Source organism: Mauremys reevesii, linkage group 11, assembly GCF_016161935.1.
Source record: "Mauremys reevesii isolate NIE-2019 linkage group 11, ASM1616193v1, whole genome shotgun sequence".
Taxonomy (NCBI): Eukaryota; Metazoa; Chordata; order Testudines; family Geoemydidae; genus Mauremys; species Mauremys reevesii.
The window spans coordinates 10,259,122-10,279,404 of record NC_052633.1 but is presented as its reverse complement, the minus strand read 5'-3'; the positions used below and the strand labels follow the sequence as shown (position 1 = coordinate 10,279,404).

The following is a 20,283-nucleotide window of genomic DNA, read 5'->3' as shown; positions in this document are numbered from 1 at the left end:
GTTGGGGATTGGTCCTGCTTTGAGCAGGGGGTTGGACTAGATGACCTCCTGAGGTCCCTTCCAACCCTGAGATTCTATGATTCTATGACTTGTATTATCTGGGGCTAATTCAGAGAGACCTGAGCCCAAGTTTCTTTAGCTTGACTTTTTCCTTCTCCCTTCATATCAGGGGTTAATGCACTCTGTTATGGGAATAATGTATTCCCATTTGAACTGAAACTTTAAACATACACACACACACACACACACGGCCTGTGACAAACATTATCGGAGCTGGAATCTGGCTTTTGTGCTATTTGAGGGGAATGGAAGAGGGGATACCTTAAATGAACAGCCAAGGGTCCTCAATAGAAATCTAGTCTTGTGAATGAAGCAGTCTTTGGTAATGAGGGGAGGAGGGGTCTAGAATTCAAGACTGGAAGAGACAAATCCAGCCACAGTGTAGGTGGATACCACTCTCCTTTTGGTTCTGCTCAGAGCAGAGTCTATTCCCTTCTGTCTTGCCACATTCAGATTATATCACCATCTGGGGCACCATCGCGGTTCTTGGCCAATGGGAGCACCTCTGCCTAGGAGCAGCAGGGATGTCACTGCTTCTGGGGAGCACAGCCCAGATCCTGCACCCTGAAACCCCTCCAGCCCCCTGCCCCAAGCCCCCTCCCACACCCAAACTCCCTCCCAGAGCCTGTGCCCTGCACCCCCTCCCGCACTCCAAACCCCTTGTGGCTGTTCCTCCACCTTGGTGCAGCAGGGACATATCGCCACTTCCAGGGAGTCACGCAGAGTCAGGGAGGGAGCCTGCCGGCCCCGTACCAGCCAGACTATAAACCGGACTTTCTATGAAGATCAGAAATGCCAATTTATAGAGCTTTCTGGCTGGTAAAGTGCCAGATAACCACAAAGTCACAATCACCCAGCATTTGGGTCCAGCTGCCTGACACTTCCAATATAAATAAAACCTGCCCCCACGTTCAACCTCAGGAGCTGTTTTTCTCTGGACTTGGGCTGCTCTGACTGGCCCCAGAGACCCTGCTTCCTTTAATCAGCCTTACCTGACCTGCCAGGTCTGTTCCCTTTTTCTTCTGCTCAATTTGTCATTAAGGTAACCCCAACAGCATGAGCCCACCCAGTCACTTTATCAGCCATCAGGAGAGATTTCTCCTGTAGTAGTGGAGACGAAACTGAGTGCCAAATGCAAGGTAGCCTAGGATTAGTGATGGAATAGTGCCATATATTTTGTTGAGAACATTTTTTTGCCTTGGGTGCCATGAGGTTTAATAATTCTTCAGATGTCTTATTCCCTAACCTAACTCCTGCCTCCTTGCAAATAAGTGGTCTACTCCTTTTCCAGATGTTGTAACTCAAAGATTGGGAGCTGCAAGTCATTCAGTTTCCTGATCGTTATTATCACACTGCCCCTAGAGCTTTAATATTTGGTAACATGACATCCTGAAAGCCTTTCTTCTACATATCAGTTAATAATGCAAATTAAGAAACATTTCTCCCACTTCATATATTCAGTGGCTTTGTGTGCACTAAAAATAGAGTGAGTGGCATATTTCAATATACTTTGTTTCCTTGATGAGTCACTGTTCAGCCAGAATTTCAGAGATTGAAAAGATGTGTATCTGGTGGATAGGCACAACATTATTTTAGCACAGTAAGTCCCATTTCCTCCTAGCACCATTTAGAGGAGGTGATGGAAATGTATCGTCATTGCTCTCTCAACATCTTATCAAATGCAGCTTGTTCTTGAGAATCAGAATAGAAACTTTCCAAATACCTGCTATGCCTGACATGTCTGTTTTATTCACTTGCACGCTCCCCCCAAAGGCAGATGACACAGAACCTATGCAACTACTACACGAATTAATGGATCAAGTGCGCATAAACAAGGTTAATGGGTCCTGATAATCATACAAAACAACAGTGATTTGTTTCCTTGAGGAACAAAAAGCAATCCCTGGTTGTCTTTCCTATATCATTCCTTCTTGCTAGTGTCCAGTACAAAGCTGTTTCTCCTCTAGGTTTTTGTTCTACAGTATTTCATCTTGCTCCCCGTTTCTGGGTAAAACCTCATCTACCCAGACCAGTACTTCTCCCCTTTTCAATACTAGGGGCCATGTTACAACAGAAGGAAAAGCGTTGGGGCCCACTTCCCATCTAGCTATACAGAATGGGTGGTTGTGACACACACCCATCCACAACACATATTTGCAACCCTATGGGTTGTTATTTCCCTTTTACCCTCCCAGTCCTTTAGAGAACTGCAGCTCGGAATGTTTCTCCTTTGGTCCTGGTGGCTGCTGGGCCCCAAAGCAGCCATAACGAGAGTGGAGTAATTTGACCTCAAATGATGTGTGTGTGGTTGGTGGGGAGGTATATTTTCCTGGATCCACCCCCAATGATGTTCCAACCACCCAAACTTTTTTCTCCTTACCCCTTTAAAAACCATGTACCCTCCACCCACCCGTACTCTGCCCTTGGACCTGTCCCTCCCTTAGGCAGGTGGGCGAGGAGCGGACAGAGTAGCTCTGCTCTGATCTAGGCCCCCTCTGTTCTGCAGAATCCCAACGCCAGCAAGGGGAGGGACACTGACCAGGGAAGGGTCTGAGCAGATGGCACACAGGAGCCTTGGCCTCCAGCCTGCCCAGAGCAGGTCCTAGCCACAGGAGGATCTAACCCCAGCTCCCTGCAAAGCTGATCAGCGCAACAGCGGGCCGGCAAGGAGAGAGAAATAGTCTGAGTGTTCCTGTCCAAGCAGCCTTAGGCCATCTTTTCCCTCCTTCCCAAACAAATCTGCGGGCTGGGGACACGTGTTTGTTGCTGACCCCCGGGCAGAGAGTTAGGGGTGGAGAAGGAGATGTTCTCCAATCCCCCCATACTTACCCCTACATATCAGCCTAGGAGCTACATTCAATCAGTGTTGCATTTTCTTATGCCTGGGCCCTGATCCCATTTAGGAACCTTGCCCAAAGTTTTCATACCTGGATATCGCAAGTTACTCATCAAAATCTGTATTTGGGCAAAATGAGGTGGGATTTTCAAAAGCACCTAAGTGACTCAGGAGCACGCGACCTACTGAGAGTCAGGAGAACTTGTGCTCCTAAGTCACTTTTGAAAAGCCCATTCGTAGAAGCCTGATTTTCAAAGGTGCTGAGCACTGGCAGCTCCTATTGATGTCCCATTTCAATATGCTCAGCAACTTTGGAAAACAGACCAAACTCTGAGTTAGCTGCCCAAATGCAGAACTTAAATTTAGATCCCCCAGATTTGAAAATATTCGCCTTTAACCTCATAGATTGCTTTTCTCAGGGCTGGAGGGCAGCCAGCCAGCAAAAGGAGGGCTCCGAAATGAGAGCATTCAAATTATTTTTGCATAACACTGTTAGCTTGATTTGGCTTCGGCATTTCATTTGAGAAAATGGTGTTTTATGAAGTGTCTTTGACAACAGTTGGAAGGTCAGTTTGTTTTCCTGGAGGGACATGTGGTGTATGGCACTGCAGGCAACACACTTACCCTTGAAGTGTCACTGTGTGTTACTCACTGTTCCAGACAGGAGCCACCATGACCTGGCATGATCTCAAATCCTGGTCTCCTGCCACTTAGTGAACTGTCAGAATAAAACTTTTCTGGTCAGCACTGTGCTTTCACGTAGTCACTTCCCGCTTCACATGACTCGTGTTAAGGCTTTGGCCTACAGGTTTCTAATTTCCGCTAACCGCAGACTGTGATGGTGCACAATACACTACACAGTTCCAGCCAAATGCCTCTAACAATGGAAGCCATTTGCAGTGCACAACAACTTATACTGACCCTACAAAACCCACTGCATATTCATGAGGCCATCTACTGGCACCTGATCAATTAACTATTTACATATATACAAGCAGATGCACTTTCTTAACACGAACTACTGTGGCACGTGCATTGTGCCTGACTCAATACCCACTGCAACCAACAGAGAAGCCATTGAAAAAGAAATACCTCCAGAGGATGTTACCTTTCCCACATAGCCACTCTACACCATGTCTTCCACTGCTTTTTAAGGGGTGTTCCAAGGGAGAGTGGCAACCGGGGGAAGGTCCTATCAGCGCAGGGCTGGTAGAGCCATGCTAAAGGGCGTAAGGAAGAAGCACAAAGGAACAATGCATCCATGCAATGATCTCTGACTTTCAAGGATCTGCATATTCTGGGGTCACAGGGAGACAAACAATTCTTCTCTATATGCAGATGATGTGCTTCTGCATGTATCCAAGTCACAGGAATCCGCATGGTTTTCTAGGATTCAACATCTGAGCAGAATCTCAGGGTATACGATTAATAGAGGATAAGATTTTTCAAGAGGAGACCGGGGCTAGACTGCCAAGCACTCAGCACCCTATCTGCCTTAGGGTGTGTCTACACTACGGGATTATTCTGATTTTACAGAAACCGGTTTTTTAAAACAGATTGTATAAAGTCGAGTGCACGCAGCCACACTAAGCACATTAATTCGGCGGTGTGCCGAATTAATGTGCTTAGTGTGGCTGCGTCGATTTCCGGAGCGTTGCACTGCGGGTAGCTATCCTGTAGCTATCCCATAGTTCCCGCAGTCTCCCCCGCCCATTGGAATTCTGGGTTGAGATCCCAGTGCAAAAACAGTGTCGCGGGTGATTCTGGGTAAATGTCGTCACTCAATCCTTCCTCCGGGAAAGCAACAGCAGACAATCATTTCGCGCCATTTTTACCTGCATTGCCCTGGCAGACGCCATAGCATGGCAACCATGGAGCCTGTTTTGCCTTTTGTCACTATCACCGTATGTGTACTGGATGCTGTTGACAGACACGGTACTGCAGTGCTACACAGCAGCATTCATTTGCCTTTGCAAGGTAGCAGAGATGGTTACCAGCCCTATTGCACCGTCTGCCATTGTAAATTGGCAATGAGATGATGGTTATCCGTCATTTTGCACCATTTGCAATTGGAAATTGGCGATGACTGTTATCAATCCTTTTGTACCTGCTGCTGTCATGGGTGTTCCCGGCTGGCCTAGCTGAGGTTGGCCAGGGGCGCATGGAGAAAAATGGGAATGACTCCCCGGGTCATTCCCTTCTTTATGTTTTGTCTAAAAATAGAGTCAGTCCTGCCTAGAATATGGGGCAAGTGTACTAGAGTCCCAGAGATCCCGCAGAAATGATGAGCTGCATGCCATTCTAGGGGGTGCCCCTGCAACAACCCCACCTGTTGCTTCCCTCCTCCCCCAACCCTCTTGGGCTACTGTGGCAGTGTCCCCCCCATTTGTGTGATGAAGTAATATAGAATGCAGGAATAAGAAACACTGACTTTTTATTGAGATAAAATGAAGGGGAGGCAGCCTCCAGCTGCTATGATAGTCCAGGCAGTACAGAATCTTTTCTTTAGACATGAAAGGGGGGGTGGGAGGTGCTCAGCCTCCAGCTGCTATGATGAGGATGGTTACCAAGCATTTTGTACCGTCTGCCGGGAATGACCGGGAGTCATTCCCATTTTTACCCAGGCACCCCCGGCCGACCTCACCGAGGCCAGCCAGGAGCACTCACAGGCTGATGACGACGATGGATACCAGTCATTTTGCACTGTCTGCCACCAGGAAAGGGATGCTGGTGTTCAGCGCTGCAGCACCCCATCTACCAGCAGCATGCAGTTGACATAGGGTGACATTGAAAAAAGGCAAGAAACAATTTTTTTCCTTTTTCTTTTAGGGGGAAGGGTGTAAATTGACGACATACCCTGAAACACCCGGGAAAATGTTTTTGACCCTTCAGGCATTGGGAGCTCAGCCAAGAATGAAAATGCTTTTCAGAGACTGCGGGGACTGTGGGATAGCTGGAGTCCTCAGTACCCCTTCCTCCCTCCATGAGCATCCATTTGATTCTTTGGCTTTCTGTTACGCTTCTCACACAGCACTGTGGTGAGTCCCTGCTGTGGCCTCTGTCTATCGTAGCCTGGAGATTTTTTTCAAATGCTTTGTCATTTCGTCTTCTGTAACAGAGCTCTGATACAACAGATTTGTCTCCCCATACAGCGATCAGATCCAGTATCTCCCGTACGGTCCATGCTGAAGCTCTTTTTGGATTTGAGACTGCATCACCACCCGTGCTGATCAGAGCTCCACGCTGGGCAAACAGGAAATGAAATTCAAAAGTTCGCGGGGCTTTTCCTGTCTACCTGGCCAGTGCATCCGAGTTCAGATTGCTTTCCAGAGCGGTCACAATGGTGCACTGTGGGATACCGCCCGGAGACCGTCAAATTGCGGCCACACTAACCCTAATCCGACATGGCAATACCGATTTCAGCGCTACTCTCCTCGTCGGGGAGGAGTACAGAAATCGGTTTAAAGAGCCCTTTATATCGATATAAAGGGCTTCGTTGTGTGGACGGGTGCAGGGTTAATTCAGTTTAACGCTGCTAAATTTGGTTTAAACGCGTAGTATAGACCAGGCCTTAGTGGGAGCTGAACTCTTTAGAAAACTGTGCCATGGAGTCCGAAGCAGTGAAGCCAAGGAAAGAACAACCTGAAAACACAGAGCAGTGGAAGGGCCTAGCTGGAGACCCCTCTGTTAAAAGTTGTCTACCAAACTGAAAAGACAGCTGGCATCAATTTCCCTCTGACCCCCCTCAGGAGAATGCCCATCAGCCTGCAGCTCATACAAATACTTTTGAAGAGCAAATATTTTGCTTTTGGGATGGATCCGATTGCACCAAATAGCAGACTCCATCCAGAAATGTTCCAGAAGGCCAGACCACCCTACAAAGCCTGCAGCCCTCTTCCCCCTCATCCCCTTTCATATTCCACATCATGCTACACTACTAATAGCCTCCATCTATTTTTCAGGAGCAAAGGATAAACATTCCGCATAAAGTGCACTTAAGATACGTTTGTTGGCCCACTGGAGCTGCCTCCCTCCTTAGCGATAGTTTGTTTAAATTAGATTCCCTCAGATGCCCCATTCTCATGTGACAGAAACCCTGTCGCCAGCGTGCTTTAAGCCAGGAAAAGGAGGAACAATTTAGCGGGAGCCCCTCAGTAAAATATTGGCAGCACATTACTGAAATCTAGATAGATATCGAGAAATTCAGCCCAAAAGGCTGGTTATACTCTGTATGCAAATAACAAGAGAGATTGAAGCTGTTCGTACATGTGGCTAATTGTGATAATTTCATTAGTGAACAAAAATGAACACATTTCCCAGAGTATTGTTCTTGTTCCAATATTTACCCTTATCAACTCCACAAAGGCAACCAGATGCTATTAATAAACACATCAAGGTTTTTATGGCATGGAGCTAAACTCAGAATGAATTAAAAACATGACATCTTGCCAAGGAATTCTGATTTATAAAGACAGTATTTACAGATCTTTGGCCCCAAGAAGGAACCAGGCCTTGCATACCTACCTCTCTTGTCCAACTCATAAATATGTCCATTAATTAGATTCTTCATCTAATTGCTACTGGAAAACTAATACTGTAGTTCAAAGATGCCTATGAGAACTTCCTGTGGATGGACTCAGATCTCTCTTCTTCTGACCTATGTGACTTCTCAACTACAGAAGCAGCCATTTCATTTTGTCACTGTCTGCAAGGCTTGAAAATACTCATTTGCAGTTTGTGACAGTGTAGTGAGGCGGTGTGGTTCCCCGCCGCCCGGAGAGGGATGAGCCCCTCCCAACACCAGAGTGGGTGGAGCCAGCGAGTCCTGCGCCCGCCCCCCAGACGTCAAGGTGTAGGACAGGAAGTATAAAAGCCTGACCCCAGAGCTCACTCGAGGAGCAGCCGCCGCAGAGGCCAGATGCCTCTGACCTAGCTCCCGGTTGGAAGACCCCAGCGACCTACAGCGGACTGGCCTGACCTGCCGACGCCCAATGCCAACCAGAGCCCGGAGAAGCTGCCCAGCCTGTGCCTAGCCAGTTACCCAGAGGCCATTAAGATCTCTGATGCAATAATAAAAAGTAGTGTAAGGGCCTTTGCCCCCACAGCTGCCACATATAGCTTCAGATCACGTTAGCTGAATGGGTTCAGATGAAATGTGGATGGGGAGTAGGGAGGGACATTGGAGATGTGTCTAGAGATGTGTCTAGGGCATGTCCAGAGAAGAGCAACAAAAATGATTAAAGGTCTAGAAAACATGGCTTATGAGAAAAGATAAAAAAAATGTTTGTTTAGTCTGGAGAAGAGAAGACTGAGGGGGGACGTGATAACAGTTTTCAAGTACATAAAAGGTTATTACAATGAGGAGGGAGAAAAAATGTTCTTCTTAACCTCTTAGAATAGGACAAGAAACAATGGGCTTAAATTGTAGCAAGGGAGGTTTAGGTTGGATATTAGGAAAATCTTCCTACTGTCAGGGTGGTTGAGCACTGGAATAAATGGCCTAGGGAGGTTGTGGAATCTCTATCACTGGAGATTTTTAAGAGCAGGTTAGACAAACACCTCTCAGGGATGGTCTAGATAATACTTAGTCCTGCCATGAGTGCAGGGGACTGGACTAGATGACCACTCGAGGTCCCTTCCAGTTCTATAAGTCAATGTTTTTGCAGAAGCGGCAGAGTCCTCTGGTACTTTATAGACTAACAGACGTATTGGAGCATAAGCTTTTGTGGGTGAATACCCACTTCGTCGGATGCATGCATGCTGCTTTTACAGATCCAGACTAACACGGCTACCCCTCTGATACTTGTTTTTGTAGAGGTAACAGAATAGCAGATGGAGGTTTCCAGTTATGCAAGAGCCAGGAGGAACTTGCAATGTGCCCCAGATGCAGCAGGGATAACCCCAGTGCATGAGGACATGGATAAAAATGGCTGAAGTCCGAACACAGGGAACTCCGGTTATTTCCAGACTGCCCAGTCAGCACAAAGCAGTTCGCACTCCACACCACATGACATGGGAGCCTGAGCAGAAAGAATCTCACACACAGCACAGCCTGTCCCTGCCATGGAGGGGCCTCTTCCAGCTGTAGGTTTGGCTGCATGTTCTGAACCCACCCTGAATTCTCCTTTTAATGGGAGAATCTCCTTCCAGCAAAGGAAATGTGCCAGGATAAGGCTCGTGCGCATGGAAGGGGAAATGGACTCCTTCAAAACAGGCTAACACATGGATTCTAACATAGAAGGTGACCGGAAAGCATTTCATTCACACTAGGTAGACTTAAAGTGATGGAGAATCCACCAGATCTCTAGGTAAGCTGTTCCACCAGTTAATTACCATTATAGTTAGAATTGGGAGGCCTTGTTTCCTATAGGAAACAACCATGGCTGAAAACGAAGCTCAGAATTCTTTGCAATATTTTCTAAATACCTGATCCAAAATGGTGTGTGTTCAAAAAGCCAAGTTAAAACAAGTTCAGCCATAACAATATTGACATTCAATAGCCAAGTTCTGTTGTATGATGATTAGAAACTTTACATTAGAAAAGAATTCACCATTTAAACAAAACAATTTGTTATCTCCCTCAAATGGGAATTTTAATTCAGAGAAAGAAACAGAGGACCAGTTTCTTAGTTGATGTAGACTGCACAGCTCCACTGAAGCTAAAACTTTATCCACTAGCCTGCATACAGAAATACATGTGCACACACAAGAACATTAAAATCTTCTGGCCACCAGATATAGAACCCATTTTCTTCCATGCATGCAACAGACATGGACAAGAAATTCCAGTGGCTGCCATTAAAAAGTCAGCATTTGCCAACCATTACCACATTGTGCAGCTTGTTTCCTATTCAAGTAAAAGGAAGCGCTTTGCTCCCCCAGACCATTCCAGAAGAGCTATAGGCTAATGCTGACTTTTTATTGGTGACCACTGTCTGTTGTGGAAAATGACCATACGAGCTACTAAATTTAAAAAGAACCGGAGTACTTGTGGCACCTTAGAGACTAACAAATTTATTTCAGCATGAGCTTTTGTGAGCTACAGCTCACTTCTTTGGGTGCATGGAATGGAACACAGAGACAGGAGATATTTATACATACAGAGAACATGAAAAGGTGGAAGTATGCATACCAACAGGAAAAGTCTAATCAATTGAGATGAGCTATCATCAGCAGGAGGAAAAAAAACTTTTGAAGTGATAATTGAGATGACCCATAGAAGGTGTGAGGAGAACTTAACATAGGGAAATAGATTCAATTAGTGTAATGACCCAACCATTCCCAGTCTCTGTTTAAACCTAAGTTAATTGTATCTAATTTGCATATTAATTTGAGTTCAGCAGTCTCTCTTTGGAGTCTGTTTTTCAAGTTTTTTTGTGGCAAAATTGCCACCTTCAAGTCTGTCACTGAGTGGTTAGAGAGGTTGAAGTGTTCTCCCACTGGTTTTTGAATGTTATGATTCCTGATGTCAGATTTGTGTCCATTTATTCTTTTGCGTAGAGACTGTCCGGTTTGGCCAATGTACATAGCAGAGGGGCATTGCTGACACATGATGGCATATATCACCTTGGTAGATGTGCAGGCGAACGAGCCCCTGATGGCGTGGCTGATGTGATTAGGTCCTATGATGGTGTCACTTGAATAGATATGTGGACAGAGCTGGCATCAGGCTTTGTTTCAAGGATAGGTTCCTGGGTTAGTGTTTATGTTGCATGGTGTGCGATTGCTGGTGAGTATTTGCTTCAGGTTGGGGGCTGTCTGTAAGCGAGGACTGGCCTGTCTCCCAAGATCTGTGAGAGTGAGGGATCATCTTTAATGATAGGTTGGAGATCTTTGATGATCAGGATTTGGGGAGGGATCCAATGGGGGAAGGAGGAGGCGGAGTCGGAGCAGGGAAGGGCACGAGCCCTTCCGGGCTCCGGAGCCTTTGTTTGTTTGTCCAGTGTCCTGACCTAACATTGGTCGGAACGTGGGACAAACAAGCAAAAATCGGGACAGTCCCGATAAAATCGGGACGTCTGGTCACCCTAAACTGCATCCACCTGTGATGGAGTGGTGCCTCATGCCTTCATTCTTCCTTATAGGCCAGGCTCCCTGGCCGGATTACATCTCTCAAGCTTTACTACAGTCATAGGACTCCCATGCTGCACCACACTGCTCAGTGCATCATGGGAGATATAGTCCGTCCAAGTAGCCCTATAATTGAGAGTAGGAGCATGAAGCACCTGAACTACAACTCCCAGGGCTTCACTCTAGGTTAATACAGTTTCATATCAAGCTGACAGAAAAAAAATCATTTTGATTTTGTTTGAGAAAAATCATCAAAAAGTTCCAGAAAAAAAAAAGAGAGAAAGTAAAACAACATTTTCTGTTGAAAAAAATCATGTTGATGGAAAATTACTCTCCAGTTCAAGTGCTAGGTGCTATTCAAATACTAATGAAGGCACAGTTCCTGCTTTGACTCACTGTGGGAATCCTAAGGAAGACACTGCTCTCACTTCTGTTAGCTTAAACCATTTCTGAGTTGGCTGGGACACGTGCTCTGATACGTAGGAATCTAGACCAGGTCAATTTACTGTGGAAGACGTGTTCTGATAAAGGTCATTCCTGTTAGATGTGATAATACAGTGAGTTTTCAGAGCCCCCAGGAGACTGCTCTTCTTCCCTTCCTTTAACTGTTCTTTTACTGTGGTATTGAACCAGTTGTGAGAGGCTCTGGCTAGAGGTGAGAATTTAACCAGCTATACTAGAATGTTGGATCTGGCTAGCAGCTGTTGACTGTTATATTGCCAATTAGAGTCAATGAATAATTCAGACAGAATACATTTTTCAGCTACGTTATCCTCTTTTCTGCACTCAGGAGACATGAGAGAAGACCAATCATAACTTTCTCAAATGTCCTGGATGGTCAAATGCATTGGACAAATATGTTCGATATTTTTTACTCTTGATTATTCACAAACATTCAAAATCTTAGCTAGTGACTAACCTAATAAATCCCCCAGCCTTATTTCTGTTCCTCAGACAGAGAAGTGCACAAGCCCTCTCTCATGTAAATATTTGCAGGTTTTCATTTTCATTTTATTTCCCAGAAACACGTATGCATCCAACTTTGAAATTCACTTTCCACGAATATGTTTGCCAGCAAAACTGAAACACTTGACTGTTTTTCTGACAGTGAACAAAAATATGGAACACAAACCTGAGCGAAATGAACTCCTTTACAAGTTCCACACTTTTTTTTCCCTGGACTATTCATCCATCTCTACAGCCGATAAAACCTTCCCATTTTCTATGTCTCTGGCTGTGGGCTGACTCAAAGACAAGAATCTCTGGAGAGGAGAATTAATACAATTCTAGCTGTATCTAAATTGATATAAATTCTTGTAGGAGTGTCTACATCAGCTTGGTGTATAATCTGTATCTTCCTTTTCAGGGGGCAATGTATTTCAACACTGAAACCAAATGGATATTTGAATTTTATTGTTGTTGTTATATCCAAACCTGGAAAGAAATTTCAGTTATTCCTGGATGGATTTAGCTATTTATTTTTTTCTCTACGTAATAAAGATACAGGATTGTGTGCAATGGCTTCATTTAACAGGGCTCTTGCCAGATCCATTCCCTTAATTCTGATATATGATTTTAAATATACTAGTTTCAAGGTAGCAGGCTGGAAAACACAGGTACTTGGCATCTCCAGTCCTTAATATGAAAAATAAGGTAATTTGAAACTCTCATATTTAGCTGAAGGATCTGAAATGCAAAACAATATTGTGGTAGTGGGTCCTGGATATTTTTTAACCACCAGCTACTGCAATACAAATAAGAAATGATGGCAACTGATTCACAAATAGTACCGAAGGACCCATCAAATAAAGCTACAGCAAGCTCCACTTCCCCTGACAGCCTGGATGAATTCACCTATGGTGTTTTCAGTACCACTGTTTTTGCTAAAGAGGATACAGTAAATGGTAGATATTGGCGTTGTAAAATATTAATTGGCCTTTTCAAGAACTGAATTTTGTTGAGCATCTCAGCTATCAGGTCTCAGTATGTGTTTCTTGGGAGATCACTGATTGGCTGAAGACAGTTCTGTGAAACCAATAAGATTGAAGCTTTCAGCCAAACCATTTTATTGCATACATCCATTCCAGCTACCTGACTGGCTGAAGGTCTCAAGCCAATTTATAATTGTACTGGTCCATGTCTTAGTCCTCCAAATGATGGAGCTGATCCTGTGAGGTAGTGAGGGCCCTCAACCCCTATTAAAATGCATATAACAGTCGATGGGGGGAGGGGTAAGGTCACACACACATTGCAGTATCAGGATTCATCTTTGCTCAGAGGACAGGTCATTGTGTGGTTAGTTTTTTCATATTGTTTTGTTTTATAAACTCAGCTTTGTAAGACTAGCAAAAAGAGGAAGGATGGTCCAATGATTAGCGTGCTAGCCTAGGACTGGGTTCAATTCCCTACTCCACCATATGCTTCTTGTGTGACCTTGGGGCAAGTCTCCATCTGTGCCTCAGTTTCCCATTTATATAATGGGGATAACATCACTTCCCCACTACACTGAAGTGTTACAAGGATAAATACATTAAAGATTGTGATGTGCTCAGATACTGTAGTAATGGGAGCCATATAATAAAATATTAGATAGCTAACAAAAATTATGCCCATTCTGAATTTGATACAACAGCAACAGATGGCTCAAAGGACTGATGACAAAGGATGGGCAAACTTATTTTGAACCCACTTGAACATTAAAGGTTTGACAGTTTGACTTGAGTGTTACTAGGCTCACATTCTGTTAAGGATAGACAGTGGGGAGGTGCGGGAGAAGTAGACAAAAAATGGGTATAAAATGGATCAGAAACCAGTCAGAGTGAAAACCAACTAGAAATAGATTATAGAAAGGAACAGAGAGAGGAAGGGGAAGTTTGGCATAAAAAAACAAAACAAAACAAAAAAAACAATATTGGGATTGTTCTCTCCTTAACACACAGCTTGGCTTTTTTTTTTTTAAATTGACTCACCTTTGATTAAACTACTAGAAAAAAATGATTTTTAAACTTGCCCTAGGTTTTGTGCAGTTTGAGAATCTGGCCAAAGTTTAACTCCATTTTCTTCACCAACCCCTAGACCAAATCAGACCTGACAGTATCACCACCAAATGCCTGTTTGTTGCTCTATATGAAACGAGCTAGTGATCTCATTCTACTTCCTTATGTCCACATTTTGTTAACAACCATCGCAGTTGGCAGAAGAAAGCCAAGGCTTGAATGTATACAATTGTTATTTCAGACCTAAAAGGGATCTGGTCAGAACAGGATGCTTCTGTTTTACAGATAAAGAGAGGACTTCAGTTTCTGTCGCATTCACTCTGGCACCTATTGCCAGCGCTAAATTCATGCTTTGGAGTTGTTTTTAAAATGTAAACAAAGAATATGATGCCAAAAATCTAGACTGATTAATGCTAGTCACTGAAATGTAGAACTGACAGATGTCGACTTAGTTTTCAAAACTAGATTAGTTTTACAAAAAGTATCAAGCGAATTTCAGGAAAAACAAACATATGGAAGTCACAACCGTGTAAAGATGTGCAATGTGGTGGTTTTTGCATAAGGACATTGGGAAACAGTGTTTTAAACATGTACAATATACCCCAATATGGAGAGATTTTGGGGTGAAAATGTGGTCTGCACAAAAAGACTACACTGAACCAAGGGCTAGTCAAACAGCAGGAATTCATATTCACAAATATATCACTAGAAAATTTCAGTGGTAATCAGAGAATAACCAACTTGCTGAATTCTATTCAGATGTAAAGTTGGTCAAATATCTCATAAAGCATTAACAGAACAAACAGTTTGATGAATAGCCATGAAATATATTGAATATAGTAATTGATACTATTCTACCAGCCAGAGTACTGTATCTCCTTTTTTTTAAAATTAAGAATTAGAGCTGGTAAAAAAAAAAAATTATCCCTCTCCCCTTTCACTCCCCCGCCCCAAATGGTTTTTTTAACAAAACGCATTTTTGCCAAAAATTTCCACATTAAAAAAATTAGGTTTTTGTCAAAAATGAAAAACTTCAAAGCAAAAAAAGAAAGATTCAATTTCCAGTTTTTTCTTTTTTTGATGAAACCCCCAAAATGTTCTATTTTTTTTTTCATTTTTTGTCAAAAAAATTTAGCAGGAAAAAAATTATTTCTCAACCAGCTCTACTAAAACTATTTCTCTGTCATAAGTGAATATAAATCATTTTCATTTAAATACATAATATCCCAAGGTCTGGTTTCAGATCTATAGCCAGTTGCTATGGTAAAAAGAACTTGCTACAGTTTAATAATAAATCAGAATCTGCATTTTCATAAATTCCAAGATCTTCTCAAATCTATAATTAGAAAATCTATAATTGATTTTACTGCAGCTGAAAGTCTGAAAAGTGTCAGTCCCATTCCTAATGATAATTTACAAGGCTTCTAATTTCATTGCAGGTCATGGTATTTGTTAGTCATCCACAATCTACAGGGCACTTACACAGAAGAGATTAACGTATCAGTATTTAACAGATATTTAGTTCAACAACATTGCAGAGTTAATTGATGTCATTAAATTGCTCAAAGCCCAGCAGATTCCTGCTAGTTGATGTTAAGCAGGCTACTGCCCCATCAGTGCACAATCAACTGCAATCACCACTTTATTTAACTGTACAGAACTGGGAGCTATTGATGTAATATGTAAACTGGAATGGTTACATTCCAGAGATGTTTTTATTTTTAAGAACTGAACCTATTTTATTTTTGTTTTTTAAATTTCATCTGTAGGAAGTCTATAGGAAACAAGGCCTCCCGATTCTAACTATAAGGGTAATTAACCAGTGGAACAGCTTACCTAGAGATCTGGTGGATTCTCCATCACTTTAAGTCTTTAAATCAAGAATAGATCTCTTTCTAAAAGATATGCTACAGCTCAGAGGTTATCGTCTTCATGCAGAAATACTGGTTGTGATTCTATGGCTGGGTTTTGCAGGAGGTCAGACTAGATGATCATAATGATCCCTTCTGGCTTTAGAATCTATTAATCTGTGGTATTAAAAAGTTACAGGGAAAAAGTGGGAATATGATCATGATCATCCTGGTGTGTTTGTGTAACAGAAGTACCTGTTTCACATTACCTCTTTCTGTGCGTCTGTAGATATAATACCCATGTAATAAACTGCAGTTAGCACATAACCTTGAGCCATTTCACCTGTGCTCTGCTCACTAATCCATCTCTATCAGGCCTGTCTAAAATTGCACATACTTGAGCAGCTGTCATGTATTTTTAAGTCAACCTGTCACAAAAAGAGTTTCCTTCTTTCCCTCTGATGTAAAATGTCTCTCTTCCCCCATCCCCATTACATATCCCGGTTTTGTTCAATATCTTCATTAACGATCTGGAGGATGGTGTGGACTGCACCCTTAGCAAGTTTGCAGATGACACTAAACTGGGAGGAGTGGTTGATACGCTGGAGGGTAGGGATAGGATACAGAGGGACCTAGACAAATTAGAGAATTGGGCCAAAAGAAATATGATGAGGTTCAACAAGGACAAGTGCAGAGTCCTGCATTTAGGACGGAAGAATCCCATGCACTGCTATAGACTAGGGACCGAATGGCTGGGCAGCAGTTCTGCAGAAAGTGACCTAGGGGTTACGGTGGACGAAAAGCTGAATATGAGTCAACAGTGTGCCCTTGTTGCCAAGAAGGCTAATGGCATTTTGGGTTGTATAAGTAGGGGCATTTCCAGCAGATTGAGGGATGTGATCATTCCCCTCTATTCAGCACTGGTAAGGCCTCATTTGGAGTACTGTGTCCAGTTTTGGGCCCCACACTACAAGAAGGATGTGGATAAATTGGAGAGAGTCCAGCGGAGGGCCACAAAAATGATTAGGGGGCTGGAGCACATGACTTATGAGGAGAGGCTGAGGGAACTGGGATTGTTTAGCCTGCAGAAGAGAAGAATGAGGGGGGATTTGATAGCTACTTTCAACTACCTGAAAGGGGGTTCCAAAGAGGATGGATCTAGACTGTTCTCAGTGGTAGAAGATGACAGAACGAGGAGTAATGGTCTCAAGTTGCAGAGGGGGAGGTTTAGGTTGGACATTAGGAAAAACTTTTTCACTAGTAGGGTGGTGAAGCACTGGAATGGGTTACCTTGGGAGGTGGTGGAATCTCCTTCCTTAGAGGTTTTTAAGGTCAGGCTTGACAAAGCCCTGGCTGGGATGATTTAGTTGGGAATTGGTCCTGCTTTGAGCAGGGGGTTGGACTAGATGACCTCCTGAGGTTCCTTCCAACCCTGAGATTCTATGATTAGTCTGAGGACTCAGTGAAAGATTAAAGTTAAATACCCCAACAACCCTGAATTGCTAGAAATGTCAGTTTTATACCAACATTCCTAACTCTTAGTGGTGCACATAGAACTTGGTTCTACCCATGGAAGGTCCAGAGGTGAATTGATTTCAGAGTCATGATATTTATATGTTCAGATGAGCCATTTTAGGTCACTTTTAAAGGTTTCTAATCTTTTAATTGTGACCTTTTTACAGAATACATGATGGAGCACTATGGTACCAAGCACTTGTTTGGGATGCTCTGCAGAACTTATTTGTGAGGCATGCAGCCACCCCAAACTCAGGCCAGTAAAACCTTTATACCATCCAGTATTCCTCTCTCACCTATTTATACTGATACGTTTGTCCACCACCCTTCACTTTAAAAGATCTCAAGCAACTGGCGAGCACATACGGGCAGTACCTCTGGAATGCAGCAGCCACCTGGTACAGTGTACAATAGTGAGGGGGAGGAGAAATTTGGCCATTAATCCAAACAAGAACCTTTTTCTTAGTAAAACAAAACAAAAAGAAAAATCCTGCCTTTTTTGTATCAGTGCAAAATAGGGACGATCCTGTTTTTAAAGTGACATTGTAGAAACAGCATCAGGCGGGAGTCATGTTATCGTGTCTCAATGATTTGCAAAGCACATTTGCTCAGTTTACAAGTACTGTAAAACAATTTCCCCCCCATAACTGCCAGCCCTGTAATCTCCACCTGGTATCTGAGTCAAGTTGAATTATTTCTGGCTCATCCATCATCGCTAGTAATAAAGATTCTGCAGGTCGAATTTTACCCAAGGTTACATTTGTCCAGCCCCATAAATGTTTACATGGAGTTGTGCAGGTGTAACTGAGGGACGAATTGGGCCTGCATAACCTGTATTACTGGTAATGGTACACAGTCCAGAGAGAACACAATTCACTTTCTCATAGCTATGTTATTTCTGCGGGATGGATAATAAAAGCTTATTTTTATCACTACTGTAAACAGTTGCCTCAGGATACAAACCGGTATCAGATCTGCTGAGTGAGATTATTTTTAGAGAGTCAGTGTTCTGGTCGCTACTGTTTTGTAAGGGCTCATATCTGAATGACACCTGAGCAATCATCTGCATTGGGCTCAAATGTATCTGCCACGGAAAGAAGGGCTGAGTTGATCCTGCCAGGATTTGCACCTATGCTGCTGCGTGTAACCTATGTTTACACAGCTGGGAGAGCTTCCCAACGTAGTTTTACAAGTCAGCTACTGGTTTTCAGATAGCAGAGCTGGATCTTTTAGCTCAGGCAATCGGGGCTCAGATGCTTTTGAATCCAGAGGTCCCAAGTTCCATCCCCACAGTCAAGGTGTCACATTACATATGTAGTAAAGGTATTTCCAAACCAATGCTTAAATTGCCGTACACTACCACACCCTCCATCTAACAGAGCAGAGACAAATATCATAAATATGTGCAACAAAGGAATCCAATATATTTGCACCATGAGCATAACCAAGAGATAATACCTGGGAACTGAACAAATTATTACTGAAGCTGTTGTTTATTGCACAGTATAGGCAGGTTTTACACAGTGGACCTGAGGCTTTTCAATCAGTTATCTAGACTGGTGACTTTATGGCCAGGATGATTTACCTAAGGGCAATGCTAACTGTAGAATAATAAATGACATGTGTAGGTCCACTTCCGTGAGATGGAGTGAAGTTAATTAGAGGCTCAGCACTTTGTATGATTGGGCGCAACACATGCCTAGTGCTGTCACTGATTTGACCAATTTATGTTGTCATAATATTCAATTTAAGATTTTCTAGAATATAAAACAAAGCTGCAGCCAACACATTATTGGCAGTCTTCTTACCACCAGCTTTAATAAAGACTGACAAGCAGATTTCTAGTCTAAAATAAAGCATCAGAACAATTGTAAATGAGAATGACTATGTATGGGCAATAATGTTATTGTTTATACCATAGTTTCTGAATAGGATAACTTACTATTTAGTCATGTACAATGAGGATGTCTCTAAAACTAAACATGGAGAATAAGTTTTGCCTAACTTGTGCTGTCTACTATTTCCTTGTGAATAGTCACAAGCTAAAAAGTGGTAAATAGTTAATTACACTGTACAGATAAGACAGCGCAAAACATTATTTACTGTGGTTCTCAAAGGAAAACAACAAGGAAGAACTGAAGGCAGGAAAAACGGAAATGTACATTTCCTCAAGATTTTTGCATTTCAAGTCAGTATCACAATGATTCTAATATGGCTTTTCTCTGAATATTTAAGTAATCTAAAATAAATATATTCATTATTACAAAGAATACCAGATAGATTATTCTTCAAAGCTTTTTGCCACAGACTTTCAAGCACTTATGGCCAAATAACAGACAAGTTTCTACCTGTTGCATCTGTAATTCTGTTAACAAACACATGGAGACACATGATGCCACAAGAAAATAATTAAGCAAGAAACAGAAAGAATTGCCAGACAAACTAATTTTAAAGAGACAGTCTTAAAATGAATTATATGCTATGGAATCCCAGTCTTAATGGGATAAACATTTCTCAAAATAGGTCATTCCAGTTGGGCCCTCTAAATGCATATATGTCAGAAATAGAGACATAGGGAAGACAACTATAGAACAATCCATTTATAAATCTTTGAGAAATTTTTACAACAGAAAGAACTGTAACCATAGCCTGCTTTAGAAAGCAGACCTTCCTTCAAGTAGAAAAGGACATCTAAAGCAGATTGATCTGGGTGACATTACCAGCTGACAGGTTGGGAGCCAAGTTAAACATTTAGGTTCAATTTCATGTTATTTAATTTTAATCTCTATTTAAATAGAGACGCTGCTTTCATTATATGCTTTCAAAATAGAACACAGACCTTTTCACACTCTGACTGCAGTTAAAGTAGATGATTGTAACTTCACTAAGTGACAATGCATAATGTAAAATGAGAATGGTATCAAATATAGGGTGACCAGACAGCAAATGTGAAAAA

The 20,283-nt window shown here is 42.7% G+C and overlaps 1 protein-coding gene across 1 annotated transcript in view; it reads right to left on the bottom strand.

Annotated features, from left to right (window-relative positions):
- Nucleotides 1–20,283, bottom strand: part of RAMP1 (receptor activity modifying protein 1) — a 143,124-nt gene that overhangs the window by 121,372 nt on the left and 1,469 nt on the right. The window lies entirely within an intron of this gene.